General features: G+C 49.5%; 1 protein-coding gene and 1 non-coding gene across 4 annotated transcripts in view; both read right to left on the bottom strand.

Annotated features, from left to right (window-relative positions):
* GRID1 (glutamate ionotropic receptor delta type subunit 1) overlaps positions 1-14,776 on the bottom strand; it is a 666,519-nt gene that overhangs the window by 431,265 nt on the left and 220,478 nt on the right. The window lies entirely within an intron of this gene.
* On the bottom strand, positions 520-592 carry TRNAA-CGC (transfer RNA alanine (anticodon CGC)). Its single transcript has one exon. It is a non-coding gene; the product is annotated as a tRNA-Ala (tRNA).

The following is a 14,776-nucleotide window of genomic DNA, read 5'->3' as shown; positions in this document are numbered from 1 at the left end:
CTTGCTCCCATGACCCTCCAGAGCCCGACGATGTGCATTGGGCCTTTCCACGCGGCTGGCGGTCAGACAGCACACTGGAAGGCAGGTCCAGGGCCATGAGGCAGGGAGGACAGGAGGGCAAAGGCCGCAAGTGAGAACCGGGAAACCAGCAAGACCTACAGCCGGGGGCAGGGCTATGGCGAGCCCCGGGCCCCCATGCACCTCCACTTGCTGCTGAGATGAATTTACCTGACGCATCAATCCAACCCACTTCCGACTTCATGATTTATTCACATAATTACACCCGAGTTTTAAAAAATACTGATTTACAGCTGCTCTAACATCTGGATAAGGATATCATTGCATTCCTTCCCAGGAAGTTGAGGAGCACTTTGAATTTAACGGGCTATGTTATTTTTTGTTTTGGGGGTTTTTAAAAAATATTTATTTATTTTGGCTGCGCCGGGTCTTCATTGCGGCATGCGGGATCCTTAATTGTGCGTGCACACTCCTCAGTTGCGGCATGCATGTGGGATCCAGTTCCCCAACCAGGGATCGAACCCAGGCCCCCTGCATTGCGAGTGCAGAGTCTTAGCCACTGGACCACCAGGGAAGTCCCTGGGCTGTGTTTTTACAAAAAGTGTTCCCCTTCCTCAAATACCTGGGAAGAAAGCTGAATGATACGGGCACTGGGGTAGCTTTCATTTGCTCAAGGGGACAATGAGGGAAGGGAAGGTCACTTCCAAGTCACGGTTATTTCCCAGGGGGGCACAGTGTGTGCCCATTGTCCAGGTGAGAAAACTGAGACCCAGAGGTATTGATGGCTCGGCCCAAGACCCCACAGTTACATAGTGCAGAGTTGATCAGGAGCACGTCCTCGCTACCGCCCGCAGCCTTGCTTGCCTCACCACACCATGCTGTCTTCCAAGAACATTACAAACTTGCTCACTGTTCTTGCCTCCTGCTGCCTGCACTCTATTCTCAAGCTTGAGATATACCCTTCTTAGGCGCACAGCTAGAGAATGTTGAGAACATTTTTCTTCAAGGAAAGCAGAGCACGAGGGGCCAGCTGCCCCTTACCAGTGGTATATGTCCTTGGCATATAGAGCCCTCATTCCCTATTCAGCAAGCACTCAGTAAGACCGCTTTGCATGCCAGGCCCCAGGCTGGCACTATGGGGGGAAAGGTGGCCATACCACCCTCTGGAGCACAGATTAGAATCTAGTGGGCAAGACTGACATTAGTCAAATAATTATGTGATGGATATATTGCCGCAGAGTGAAACATGCATTCTGCAGGAAAAGCCCGGGGCGCCACGTGCATATCTAACAGACCTGGGTATGGCAGGGCACCAAGGAAAAGCTGCCCCGAGGAGCAGTGACTGGGCTGAAATGGAAAGGATGATAGGAGTTAGTGAGGTGTGCAAAGTGGGCACAAGAGCAGCAGGGGCTGCTCCAGGGAGAGGAAGCCAGCGTGAGAAGATTCTGGAAAGGTGAGTTTTCTCATTTGTAAAAGGAGGGCGATGATACCACCCCAGGGCATGGTAGCCAAGACCGAGATGATGCTGTTCAGGAGACTGGCACCCTCTTTTGACCCTGGAAATTTCCCATCAGCAACAATCCAAGGAGGAAAATAAAACCTGACACATGAAGATTTTCAATGAAACACTGTCCAAAAGAACTGACTGAAGAATTGGAAAAAGTTACAATGTCCAATAACAGGAAACATTAGGTAGGTTATGGAACATCAATTCTTTATCTCAATGCAATCATTTAAAATGATCATTAGGAGGTCTTTGCAACAACACAGCAAATGTTTATGCCAGGATGTTAGCTCAAAGAAAAAAAAAGCAGAACACAAAATTGCCTCTAGATTATGAGTGACTCTTTATGAAATTTGTGTGCATGTGGTTAGAGAAGAATACAGAAAATGAAAAAGGGGACTGGGCTAGGCAGTAAGGTTATGAAATTCATCCTGATATTGTCAGAATGCCTTAAAAATAAGCAAAATAGGTGTTAGACCATGAAGAAGGACTTGCATTCAGGTGTGAGAATGGGAAGACGGACCTGCCTTCAGGAATGGGGATGGGAGGAGGGAGACTTAAGTTCAACTTCTATTCCTGGGTGGCACAGTTGGGCCAAGTCCTTCACCTCTCTGATTCCTGCTCAATGAGGTGAGGGTGGGGGTGTTTCAGTGAGGTCAAAGGACACGACTAGGGAAGCACTGGAACAGGATGGAAAGTTCGAGTGGCAGAGTGGAGATGGAGCAGTTCTGCAGCTGGGCAAGCTCCAGGATGAGGTCGTAGGAGTCGTTTGCTAAGATGGATGGAGGAGGTTAGGAGAGGGGCAAGGTCAGAGAACCCAGACACCTGTGTGGGCTGAGGCCAAACCTGCCTACATAAAACCCGAAGTAGATGCAAATGGATTACTGCACTACAGGCCCAGGAACAGGAGGTTTTCACTGTGCAGACACAGCAGGAACGTTGAGGACTTGAACCCAGATGTTATTCCTGGTGCTGTCTCACTGAGTATGACTCTTATTGCCTCAGGTAGCCCCTGACACTGGTGGTGATGCTGCCAGGGGCTTACAGGCCATCAGCCTGCAGTTACCACTCCTCCAGTCTGCTGGGCATCTCCTTCCTCCAAGCAGCCAAGACACCAAACTTCAAGGGCGTGTCCATGAGCTTCCAGAGGGGCCCCGAGCAGCTCACCACCTACCTGCATCCTCTCCAGGGCCTCACATTCCCCCTGCGTGCTCGCTGCTCTGAAAGGGAACCCAGGAGTGGGCTACAGCAGCCCAAAGAGCTATTCTGCCCAAGAGCGCTGACAGCAGAAGTGTGTCATGATAAGATCCACAGCTACCATGACCACGATCTGAAAGGTGTCCCTTGAAAGCGTCCAACATACAAGCAGCGCAAGTGTTAGAAGCAAATCCTGAGTCAGGCTGCCAGCCCAAACCCCAGCCAGGTTAGGAATCATGTCAGTTTTTCCAAATAAAATGGAAATACACTTTGTTTACATCTCTCCCTTATACGATCGAGGGGATTCAATGAGACAAGACACAGAAAGCGCTCAGAAAGTGCCTGGCCTGTGGTAAGCCTCCACAAGTACTGGCTGTTATTATTACTGCCTGCTTGGAATGAAGCAATTATCCATCTGTTGTCCTCCAGCACTGGAAACTTCCATGAGAAAAGGCGTGTACACACACACACACCTGCGTGCACACACACGCACGGGTGATGTTTGGGAGCCCAGCTCCATCTCTGTCTAGGAGCAGAACCCCTGGGGTAGGGGGGAGTAGTGCCAGCCCTCACACCCCACCACCTGTACCAGATGCCCTCTGCTTTTCTCCACAGAGTTATTTACATTTTCTCATTTGTCTTTCTTCTGCTCTTTCTGATTTCCCACATTCTTTGATTTGCCTGTCCTGTGTTCAACAGGGGAGGTCTTTGATCACTTTCCTAATTCCGTCAGCACCTTTTGGAAGAGGCCCACGTGTCAGAGGGCCCACGGGTGCCTGTGAGTCTGGCAGTTTTTGTGTTTGATCACTCGGTCTCCTGAGTTATTTCAGGGCAGCCCTTGCCTCAGCTGGCTTTCATCCATCCCCACCCTGGCCCGCTTCCCTCTGGGAGCCCGTTCCCTCCCTGCACACCATCATCTGAGTTTGCTCCTCTCCCAAGCCCTGAACGCCAGCCCAAGTTCAAGATTCCAAACATTCATTCCACTTCCCCTTCATTGCCCTTTGCTTCTGCTTTTCTCCTGACCCTTTTTCTAAGCAAACACTCTTCCAGACATGGTTAGAGACTGAATATCTATCACGACATGCATTTGCCTTCCTGTGTATCTTGCTTTAAGGTGTCTTCCCTCATCTGTAAGTCAAAACAGCCATTCTCTAAATTCCAGCATGGCCTCTGCTTAGCAGCTAAGCAGTGAACGAAGGGGAAAAGGAGCAAATTGAAGTGCGAAGAGAAAGAGAAACTACATGCTCAGGGATGATCACTCCCCCCAGTGCTGCCAGGCTTGAGCACGGCTCACAAAGCTCTCAGCAAAGGGCTTGGGTGCCCAACACACAGAGCCCCACTGACCTGCCCCAGGGTAGGGGCCTCTGTCATCAGGCCCAGGGGCCATGGCCACCCTCGAGGTCACAGTGGCCAAGCCATGCCAACTCCCTCGCACACACAACTCCACAGAAGAACGGCAGCGTCCACTACTCTGTGTCCCAATGCCAGATGGCCCTTCAGCCCCAGCTGCAAGCAGTAAGGCCTGGACATCACACGATGGTCCCACCCAGATGTTCATCAGACCACCTGGGGAGATTTTTAAGCATCGGATTGACTGGTCACAACCCTACAGCTCCCTCCGAACTGATCCAGGGTGGGGTCAGGGCCTCAAAGCTGTCTGAAAGCTCCCTAGATGCCTCTATTGTACAGGCCGGGGTGAGACCACTGCACTTCCGAGAGCTGGGACGCAGGAGCCAGGCGGCTGGGATCCAAACCCTGCTTCCACAATCCACCTCCAGCAAGTTACCCTCCCCTCACTAGGCCTCGGTGTCCTCAGTTATAAAAGGGAGAGTCAAAATAGCACTGCTGGTATATAAAGTAGAAAAGGCATGTGAAGAGCCCAGCACAAGGTCAGCGCTCAATAAACACTAAGTACTCCCGTCTTTCTTTCATCCCGGGGTCATCCCATCCCAATTCTCTCCCTGGCCACCAGGAGGCTTCTGCAAAGGGCTTTTCAGAGGGAAATGGAAAGGCCCCTGGGTCTGTCTCTGGGGTTGGGCTGACTGCCCCAGGCAGTCGGGAAGATGGTGTGGGTCACAGTGCTTGTCACAGGACTACTGAAGCACCCCACTAGAGCAACCAGCTACTGGGAAGGAGGACAGCATTCCTAGAGAGAACAAGGGGTAGGCGGGGCACCAGGGGGACTGCCAGTCGCTACCACCCACAAGCCCAGGGTTCAGGGCAATTCTCCTCAGGCCACTGTTGGACAGGTATTCCAGGACCAGGCTCTCATGGCTCATTCTTCCTCCCTCTCCCGAGCTGATACTCATACCTTTCATCTGAACAAGACTCTGAAAGAGTCAGCCAGATGGGGTGGGCACCTCAATAGCCCCAGAAGACCCTCAGACTCCGAGCGTCCGTGTGTGTCAACTTAAATGAAGGATCAACGTTAATAATCAGGTTTAACAACCAAATAAAATTCTTCATTCATTCATTCGCTTAGTAAACTGCAACTGTCCAGTTGTTGTCCTCTGGCGATGGAAACTTCCACTACTCCTGTACCAGGCATAATGCTGGATGTGGGGAATGCAGAAACAAATACAGCCCGCTGTATCAGTAAGCTCTTGCCATAATAATGCCATGTAACAAACCACCCAAAATTCAGCGGCTCCAATAAAGATGTTAAAAAAAAAAAAAACTCAGTGGCTAAAACCAACCGTGATATATTTTTACAGATGTGTGGAATGGTTGGGGCAGATCTTTTTCTCACTGCAGGTTTGTGGGTCAGTCAGCTCAGTGGCTGTGATCTGACCCTTATGTTTCTCATCCCCCTGGGACTAGTGGATTACCCAGGGCTTATTCCTTCTCTTCTTAAAGGTGAAGGTGGTAGCAACTCAGGAGGAGAGGTGGAAACATCCTACACCTCTTGTACCCGGGCTCAGAACTAGCACCTTGTCACCCCTGCTAACGTGCTGTTGGCCAAAGCAAGACACACGGCCAAACCAAGCCAAAGCATGAGAAAGTATACTCCACCCACCATGAGGCCACAGCAAGGGCGTGATGAAGAATTGGGGGTAACTATTCAACTGGCCACACCCAGCCTCTGCCCTTGAAGAGTTCCTCCTGGCCAGCACGGGGAGTGCAATGTATCAAGAATAATTGCAGCACGATGTGTTTTTGCCCCAGTCACTGGGGCCATTTGGGAGCCAGAGTCTTTTCTAGCCAGAAGGGAACATCCCCTCTCTCATTCCCCCTACATACATGTCCCGTAAATTAGGCCCAGCAGTTTTTACCCCGTTTGACATGTGGGGAAGAAGCAACTTAGAGGGATAAAGGGGCTTGCCCAAGACACACTCAGTTGCCTCAGTTCTCCACTATTATTTGCATTTGGTGAGAGGGTTTATTTGAAAAAGGAAGTAGATGTAGTGTGCATAGCTTCCCAGGCTAATAGAAAGCAGAGATGAGCTGGTCAATAAGTCATGCTATTTAAGGAGGTCAAAAAAATCCAAACTGATGAGAAGAAGCACTCATGAACTGGCACAGCCTTAATCCACAGGAAGGTACCATTTTTTAGAAAGAAAATGCAAACTTCTGGGGGACTCCCATGTTCTGAGCATACTACAGATACTGTCTCACTGAATCCTCAGGGGAACGCCGTAAGATGCTGTGAGGTGCTGGCTCCATTTGATGGATGAGGAAATGGACAATCAGAGCAACTAGAGTCCTTGCCCTGAGTCCCACAGCTGGTGGGTGGCAGAGACAAGGCTGCAGGCAGACACCTTCTGTCTGAAGACCTGAGTCGCCACTGAATGCCTTAGATGACAACACAGGAGTCATCCACGTTGGCCCAGGTGAGGACAAAGCACAGGCCAGGCCAACAAGGAACAGACGGGCTCACAGAGAATCCCCGTGCCGTGTCTACAGGATGAGGGGTGGCTCAGCTCTCACCCACAACCTCCTGGGATGGACCTCATCGGCCAGCCTCAGGGATACGCAGTCTCTTCCCAGCTCCTCAAGCGAACATCTGTTTTTCTCAAAGCTGTGAACGTCACATCAAAAATTTCCAATTACCTTCCCCTTGGTTTTATTCAGCATCAGTGTATTGGAGGCATAATTAGTCTGAGATGAAAACCTGTATTGTTCCCTTCTCCTCAGCAATGAAATAGGTTTCCAAATGTGCCAACAGAGAGGATTCTTCTCCAAAAATGACAAACAGAAAGTGAAGGATGAAAGCAGGAGTGAAAGACAGATGGATGACAACTGTGGCTGAGTTAGGACGGGGGTGGGGGATGTGATGGTGGAACCTGCCAAGGAGCTCCAGCTCCGAATCTCACCTCCTCCTCGCCTCCTAATGAGGATGGGCCTTTTCTGCAGCATAAAAGTGACGCTGATGGAGATGAAAGGCCAGTTTCCACTGATCTGTTTCCTAATGATACATCATGAGAACGAGGCGCTTTGGGGGGTTGCTGAGTGTGGAGGTGTCTGAGCATCCTTCTCCCCAGGGCTGGCCATACCCAGAGCCTGGGGGCCTTGGCCGAGGTGTGGAGGCTTCCCATCGGCCAGGGTTACCCAGAATTGGGGGAAAATAAAGACAAACACAGATTTTACATGAGTAGGAAATACTCCTAGAAGTTGGGTATTCAAGGAACCAAGACTCAGAGGTTCTCATTGACCCCAAGTCTTGCAAGAGATGAGACATTTAGCCTCTGATTTGTCCAGTACTTGTCCAAGCAAATCTTCAAGGGTCCTATTAGTACAATACGGGCAATGATATCCATTCTGCTCCCACTCTTGCCTTCTTATAGGCTCGCCCCACAAAGCAGCCAGAGGGGTCACTAAATGGAAAACAGTTCATGTTATTGTCCTAGAAAAACCCTCCAATGACTTCCCTTCACACTTAAAATAAAACCCACTTCCTCACCTGGGCCGCAGAGCCCAGGAGGTGTACCGTCACCCACCTCTCTCACCTCACATGTCACTCTCTCCCCTCCTCTCACTAAGCTCCAGCCACTCAACCATTCTCGTTCTGTTCTTCCAACCAGTCGGCCTTTATTCCCACCTTGGGACCTTGGCAATGGCAAAGGTCTCCCTTACAAGAGCAAAGGCCCTCACGGGCCTGATTCCATCAAGCAGGTCTTAGCTTAGAAGTCGAAAGTGGCCCCCAATCACTCCATATCACGTCATATTATTCTGGGTTCCTTCTTATAGATATCATGTGGTATCATCTTGCTTTTTGCCTCTTCCTCTCGCACCCAGAATGTAAGCTCTGTAGTTGTGGGGACCTCACCTGTCTCATTACCCACCACACCCCAGCACCTTGCAGAGTTGCAGAGCATCTGACACACAGGAAGGGCTCAATAAATATTGATGGACTCAAGACCAGGAGGGAAGCTGGTGGGGCTTGGCTTACAAAGACAACCACAAGATGAATACATACTACCTTCAGATAACTGAGGGACTGACATGGGGGAAAGAGTAAAATTGTTATGTGGCCCAGAACATGGATCTAAGACTAATGAGAAGCCATGGGACAGATTTTGCCCAACATTAAGTAGGAGCTTTCTCACTGTTGAGCTGCCCAATAACAGAATGGGTTTCCTCAGTAGATGGCGAGTTCCCCATCTCTGGAGGTGTGTAAGCAGAGGCCACTGTTCGTGCCCATGGAGTCAAGAGATGAGCATCCTTCTAAGTTCCTGAGTTCACAGCCATCATCAACATCCACTTTGGTGTCTTCTGTCTTGGTCTTATTCTCCCATCCAGATTATAATCCCCTGAGCAAGGGCAGTGTATCTTTCTCCAGCACAGCCCCCCAGTGCCTTGCACAGGGCAAGGCCATGGTGACAGATGGAGCACACACGTCCACCAGGCATGGAGTGGAGTAAAACGTGCCTGATTCCCTTTAAGGTGAAAGCAGGAAGCTCCAGGCTGGGCTATCTCCATGGGGCTCCATGTGGAGATGGGCACCTTCCTGACAGGGCTGAGCTTGTGGCCTGTGCCTTTGTCCAGGGACACAAGCCTGAGTGGACAGGCGAGGAGGTGAAAGAGGAAGAGGTGGCAGTCACAGAACACCACAACCTGCCCTCTGATTGCTTGTCCCCCCGGGAGGGGCTGACATGATTTCTAGCCCCAGACAAGGAACCACGGCTCTGGGAAGCCAGGCTTCTGGTCCAGTCCTACAGTGCATCTAGGTGATGCTGAGAGTTGAGCTCAGATCTGAAGGATGCCATGACCTGCAATCTTGACACCTTGACCCCCAATGGGACAGACGCTTTCCTCCCCATTTTAGACCTATCCAGTTGGAAACATTCTCAACACATTCTGCCTTTTCCTCTCCCCTGTCTCCGGAGAAACTGAGGCCCCTTCAATCCCCCAAGTCGAGCCCAAATTGGAACTACATTCGGTTCCCTATTGTTTCATCCAGCCTCGTGCCTGTTCAGAGGGAAGCTGATAGAAAAGTACATTCACATGCTCCCTCCTCCCAGCCCTGTGCAGGCACAGAGCTCTCTGTGCATGCCACACCTCCTTTCCATCACCTGGGACAGGTACTCACATGGAGGCACTCAGCGCCGATTTGCCAAATAACCACGCGTCAGGACAAGTCATGTCAGAATACTCTTCCCTCCCAGCCCACTAACAGGAACCCAGTATCAGCCACTGTATCTCCTCCAGTTCCTCGGGCTTCCTGGGCTGGTTCGTGGGCTTTTGCAGGAAAAAAAAAAATAGGGGCAGAAAGAAGGAGGAGTGAGGAAGAGAAGCAAGAGCACATGTGGACTATGAAAGGTGACGTATCCAGAGTCTGGGGAGACGGTGGCTTCTAAGAGACAAAGTGGGAGAGAGAACGAGAACGAGGATCCTAAGAAGTGTTGTGAGCGATGAACTGGATCTTCTGACAGTCTTCAAAGGGTTCAGTCAAGAACTGTTAGGCACATCATTATGTTTCCCGTTTGTTTGTTTTTTTTCTAGTGTGGCTTTACATAGAGGCTGGGCCATGGGGCACCACCAGTTTTATTTGGATTACAAATGAATGACATGCTAGTCTCCAGTGACAGTAACTCTGACTTACTATGTTAGCCATATTTAGAATTAGTCACACAAAGAAACCTGGCTCCTCATTCGTATCATAGTAAAGTGTATTACCCTCCCCACCACAGAAATGAAAGAGGTTCAGTGAAAATTCTGAAAGTAAATGTCTATTTTTGTACTCAACTATGAAAGAATTTGTGAATATATGTAAATATGTTAATTAAATTTTATGGGTCATGTTAAAATATTTTTTAAGCAGATGAATGAGTAAATAAATAAATGAGAACCCCAAATCCATTGTTTAGCTCACAACGGCATAAGTCTCTCCTGCCTGGGTGAGAAATGATAACAGTCAATATAATTCCTAGGTAAAGATCTGCCCTGTGCTAGGCACCTTTTTACATGTATTAACTCCTTTAATCTTGACAGCCATCTATGAGGTAGGTAATAACATTACCTGCATTTTGCAGGTGAGAAAAGTGAAACGTTCACTTTGGATCCCATAGTTAGCGCTGGAGCCACAATTCCAACTCAGGAGGATGGTTCCAGCCCCATGTGTTTAGCTACTCTATGAACCTGTGCAAAGATCCAACTTGCCTGCTGAGCCAGCTACCCCACTACACAGGGTCAGCCCCATCCCAGCTGCTCCTGTCAGAAGTGGCCTGCGAGCTGTTGCCCTGAGAGGCCAAAACGTGTGCATATCTTATAACAGCTTAGGGTTAAATGGCAGAAAAATCAACCCAATGCAGTTGTCACCTTCTTGGCTATAATTGATAAGTGCTTACAGAATTTTATTTCACAGAAACACAATAATGACATGAAAAATAGGTATTTGGAAAGCACTGAGGCTCAAATGTTGAGGCTGAGGCATGTCTGCAATACCTCTACTCCCAGAATCTGTCATGCAAACACCCAAGAGCAATAATGCTGCTCTGCATCCCTTCTCCTCAATAGAGCACTCAGGGAGGAGCCCCAGGGGTGACAGGCTGGAAGGGGCAGGGTTGGAACCTCAAGCAAATTTAGCTTGCCTTAGAAGCCATGAGGCTGGAGACTGCTTATGGGAGGATGGTACCCACAAGCAGAGGGCTTCTCAAGGGCTGAGAATGTGTCTCACTCAGCTTTCTATTTCTGGAGATCAGTGCCAGGTCTGACACACATGCAAAAGTCAACATGCAAAAGTGCTTGTGGGTTTGACTTGAATTAATAAGTGGAACTGAATGGCCTTCTCTGTTTCATAGAGTAAAGAGCATGAAAGCTGCAAGACAGACCAGGTGGCCAGGGCTGTGGCTCACCGAGAGCACATGGAGCATCCTCTCCTTAAGTGTGGGCTGCACACTGTGGCATCTTTCCAAAAAGGACAGTATAGGAAAAGGGAAACACAAACTAACTTCATGGTGAAGACACTTGACAAACACGACCTCAGCCAGGTGGTCAAGGTCAACATCAACAGTGATCACTTATATTCATAGCACATTCTTTGATGTGACGATGAGAATGGCACTCTTCCTCTCCCAGTCTAATCATGAGAAAACATCATACAAATTCCAACTGGGGGACATTCTACATCATACCTGGCCAGTGCTCCTCAAAATCGTTAAGGTCATCAACAGCTAGGAAAGTCTGATAAACTAACACAACCAAGAGGAGTCTAAATGATGACTAAAGCAATGTGGTGTCCTGGATGGGTTCCTAGAGCAGAAAAGGCACAGAAGGAAATCTGAATAAAGCATGGACTTTAGTTAATAAAAATGCATCAGTAATGGTTCATTAATTGTGACAAAGGTACAATACGAATGGAAGATGCTCATAATAGGGGAAACTAGGTGTGGGGTATATGAGAACTCTCTGTGCAATCTTCGCTGCTTTTCTGTAAATCAAAAACTATTCTAAAATTAAAAGTTTATTTTTAAGAATTGGAGCCTCGTCCTGAGTTCTATACTTCCAAAATAGTCCTCAAAAGTTTTCCCTTTGGGCTTCCCTGGTGGCGCACTGGTTGAGAGTCCGCCTGCCGATGCAGGGGACACGGGTTCGTGCCCCGGTCTGGGAAGATCCCACATGCCACGGAGCGACTAGGCCCGTGAGCCATGGCCACTGAGCCTGCGCGTCCGGAGCCTGTGCTCTGCAACAGGAGAGGCCACAACAGTGAGAGGCCCGCCTACCGCAAAAAAAAAAAAAAAAAAAAAAAAAAAAAGTGTTCCCTTTTCCCCAATTATCCCTGCCTTCATCAGTGCTATGTCAACGCTCACCCAAATATTGCCACCACCCTTCCTCCCTGGCCCCAGGCCCCCACCCAATCCACCCTGCTCCCTGAGGCCACCCAGAGCTTTCAGCTGCACAGATGTGACGCCCATGTTGCAATGGCTCCCCTATCTTCAGGATTGATTCCAGCCCCCAGCACTGCATCTGGGGTCCTTTCACAGCCTTGCTTCCTACTCTTCCTGTAAATGCCTATTACTCTGTCCCCAAAAAGCTATTTCTCCAGCTTCCATGTGCTTCCCTCCCATGCTCCTGTACTTGCTGATCCGTCACCTGGGATGTCCTCTGCCCACTGTTTACCCAGGCTGACTCATGCCTGTCCTTCAAGATGCAGCTCATACATTGCTTCCTACAGAAAGCCTACTTTGGCCCCAGGGGGGATATGGTGGCTTTGGTGGACACCCCAATCATACCTACACTTAAATCTATTCTGTATTGTTGATGATTGCCTACTTTCGCTGAGGACAGGCACAGTGCTCTCACTCATGTATTTCTAGTGCCAGTCTTCACCAAATGTTTATTTAACAATGAGTTAATCACTAGGGGAAAAGGTGGGGTAAAAAAATCGTAGCCAGCATTCCAGGACTTTTGTTCCTGGGTTTTAAATTACAGATTCTATGCTTCAGAGACCCATCAGCCTCGCTAGAGTCCTGTGTAACCACATTCCATTATATGGCAAATGTAACGGTTACTAGATTTAATTATCGCAGGATAATTAATGTCAAGGTATTGCCAGTTTGGACATAAAAATTAAATATCACCTTCAATGTAACTATTCTCTAATGCTGTGATGACTGGGCTTGGAAATCCCAGTTTCTGAGGAGAGGTACCTTTACCATGGGGGAAGTGATGCCAGGTAGGACTTCTGCCTTGCCAGCTGCCACTTCCTCCAGGAAGCGTGCCTCTGCCCTGGCCTGAGGCTGAGCTCCTGGCACCCCTCACCCTGAGATGGGCCCCATCTCTTACACACGCAGGCACAGGCCACCATACCTGGTCTTGCTCTGGCTAAACCAAGGACCTTAGACAGAGGAATTTCTCAAGGGATCTCTCTAGGACCCTTGGGAGGTTCCCAAGTCACACGTCCTTTCGTGACCTCAACTTAGCTCCATAACAAGAAGTAAGAGCAACCATGAGGAATGATGGACCCTCAGAACCTATGTCAAGGCAGAGACTGTACAGCCACAGCTCAGGGAGAGGATGCCCCACCTGCTGCAGACCAGGAAGGCCTCACCTTGGGCCTCCAACCCTCTGCCACGCCCTCTCCTCCAGCCACTCACAAGCCTGGCTCTGGTTCCATCCTTAGTGTGACTGTGATTTCATTCTGTGCCTTAACAAAAAACATCGTCTCCTGTCAGTAGACTTCTGGCTACTCTCAAATGCTAGGACCATGAATGCTCACACCACACAAGCCAAACACAGGATGCAATGTGCCACCCTAGCCCCTCTCTCTCCCTGGATCCAGCCCGGACTCGGGAAGAGACAAGCCCAAGCTCCCTCCTGGCTTGCTGGAACATTTATAAATACTAGAGCCCTGAGCAGCCATGTAATGAATCCTACTACCCTAAGGCCACCATGCTGTGAGGAAGCTCAAACCAGTATATTCAGAGAGACCATGTGAAGAGGGAGAGATGCCCAGCCAGCCTCCAGCTTCTCCTTCCCCTCACTGTTCCAGATCCAGCCATTGTCCGACTGGAACAGCAGGACAGACCCAATCCAAAATCACCCAGCTGAGCCCTTACCAAATTTCTGACCCGAGGAAAACATGAGAGAAAATAAAATAGTTTTTGTTTTAAGCTACTAAGTTTCAGGGTGGTTCATCACACAGCAATAGATCACCAGAACAAAGGTCCAACATCAGAGCTACTGCAGTGAACAAACAGTTCTCGGATCCTTCTTCCAGCAGCCAAAACTGGCTTCAGCTTCTCAGAGTGGTCCCGGTCCCAATGTGGGACAGAGAACGACGTGCCAATGTCCTGGCGCTCCTGCTCAAACAACTCCGTGAAACATTTACTCATAGCCCACAATCGCAAGGCCTGGGATTCCCAGGCCCCATCAACCCCACACAGCAAGGACTCCTTGCCCCTACCTCACTCCCACCCACCAACCAGAAGTGAAATAAAAATCACCTCTGAGGGCTTCCCTGGTGGCGCAGTGGTTGAGAGTCCGCCTGCCGATGCAGGGGACACGGGTTCATGCCCTGGTCTGGGAAGATCCCACATGCCACGGAGCGGCTGGGCCCGTGAGCCATGGCCGCTGAGCCTGCGCGTCCGGAGCCTGTGCTCCGCAACGGGAAAGGCCACAACAGTGAGAGGACCGCGTACGGCAAAAAAAAAAAAAAAATCATCTCTGTGACTGAGCTGAGACCTCATGTTACAAGTAAGACAAAGATGGTGCCAAAGGCTGTAGTTCTGATGGGAAGCACAAACTGCACGGTCATCCACATCATCATTACCACCATCATCATCATTACCATCTGCATAATCACCATGATCATCATCGCCACCAACAGCACCACCATCTTCATCATAATCTTCATCACCATCATGACTATCTCCATCATCACCGCCATCATCACTACCACCACCACCACCATCATAACTATCATCATCACCGTCACCACCATCTTCACCCTAATCATCATTGTCATCACCACTGTCATCAGCAGCAGCAACAGCAGAAGCATCACCACCTTTATCACAGTAATACCAGGGACGGTTACTGAGCACTTTACTATGTACCAGAAACCATCCTAAGCACTTCAAATGCACTGTCTTGTCAAACTCTCAACACATTCTCATG

This window comes from Tursiops truncatus, chromosome 16, assembly GCF_011762595.2.
Source record: "Tursiops truncatus isolate mTurTru1 chromosome 16, mTurTru1.mat.Y, whole genome shotgun sequence".
In the NCBI taxonomy this organism is placed as follows: Eukaryota; Metazoa; Chordata; class Mammalia; order Artiodactyla; family Delphinidae; genus Tursiops; species Tursiops truncatus.
Note: the sequence above shows the minus strand (reverse complement) of the source record. Positions and strands in the feature narration are given on the sequence as shown.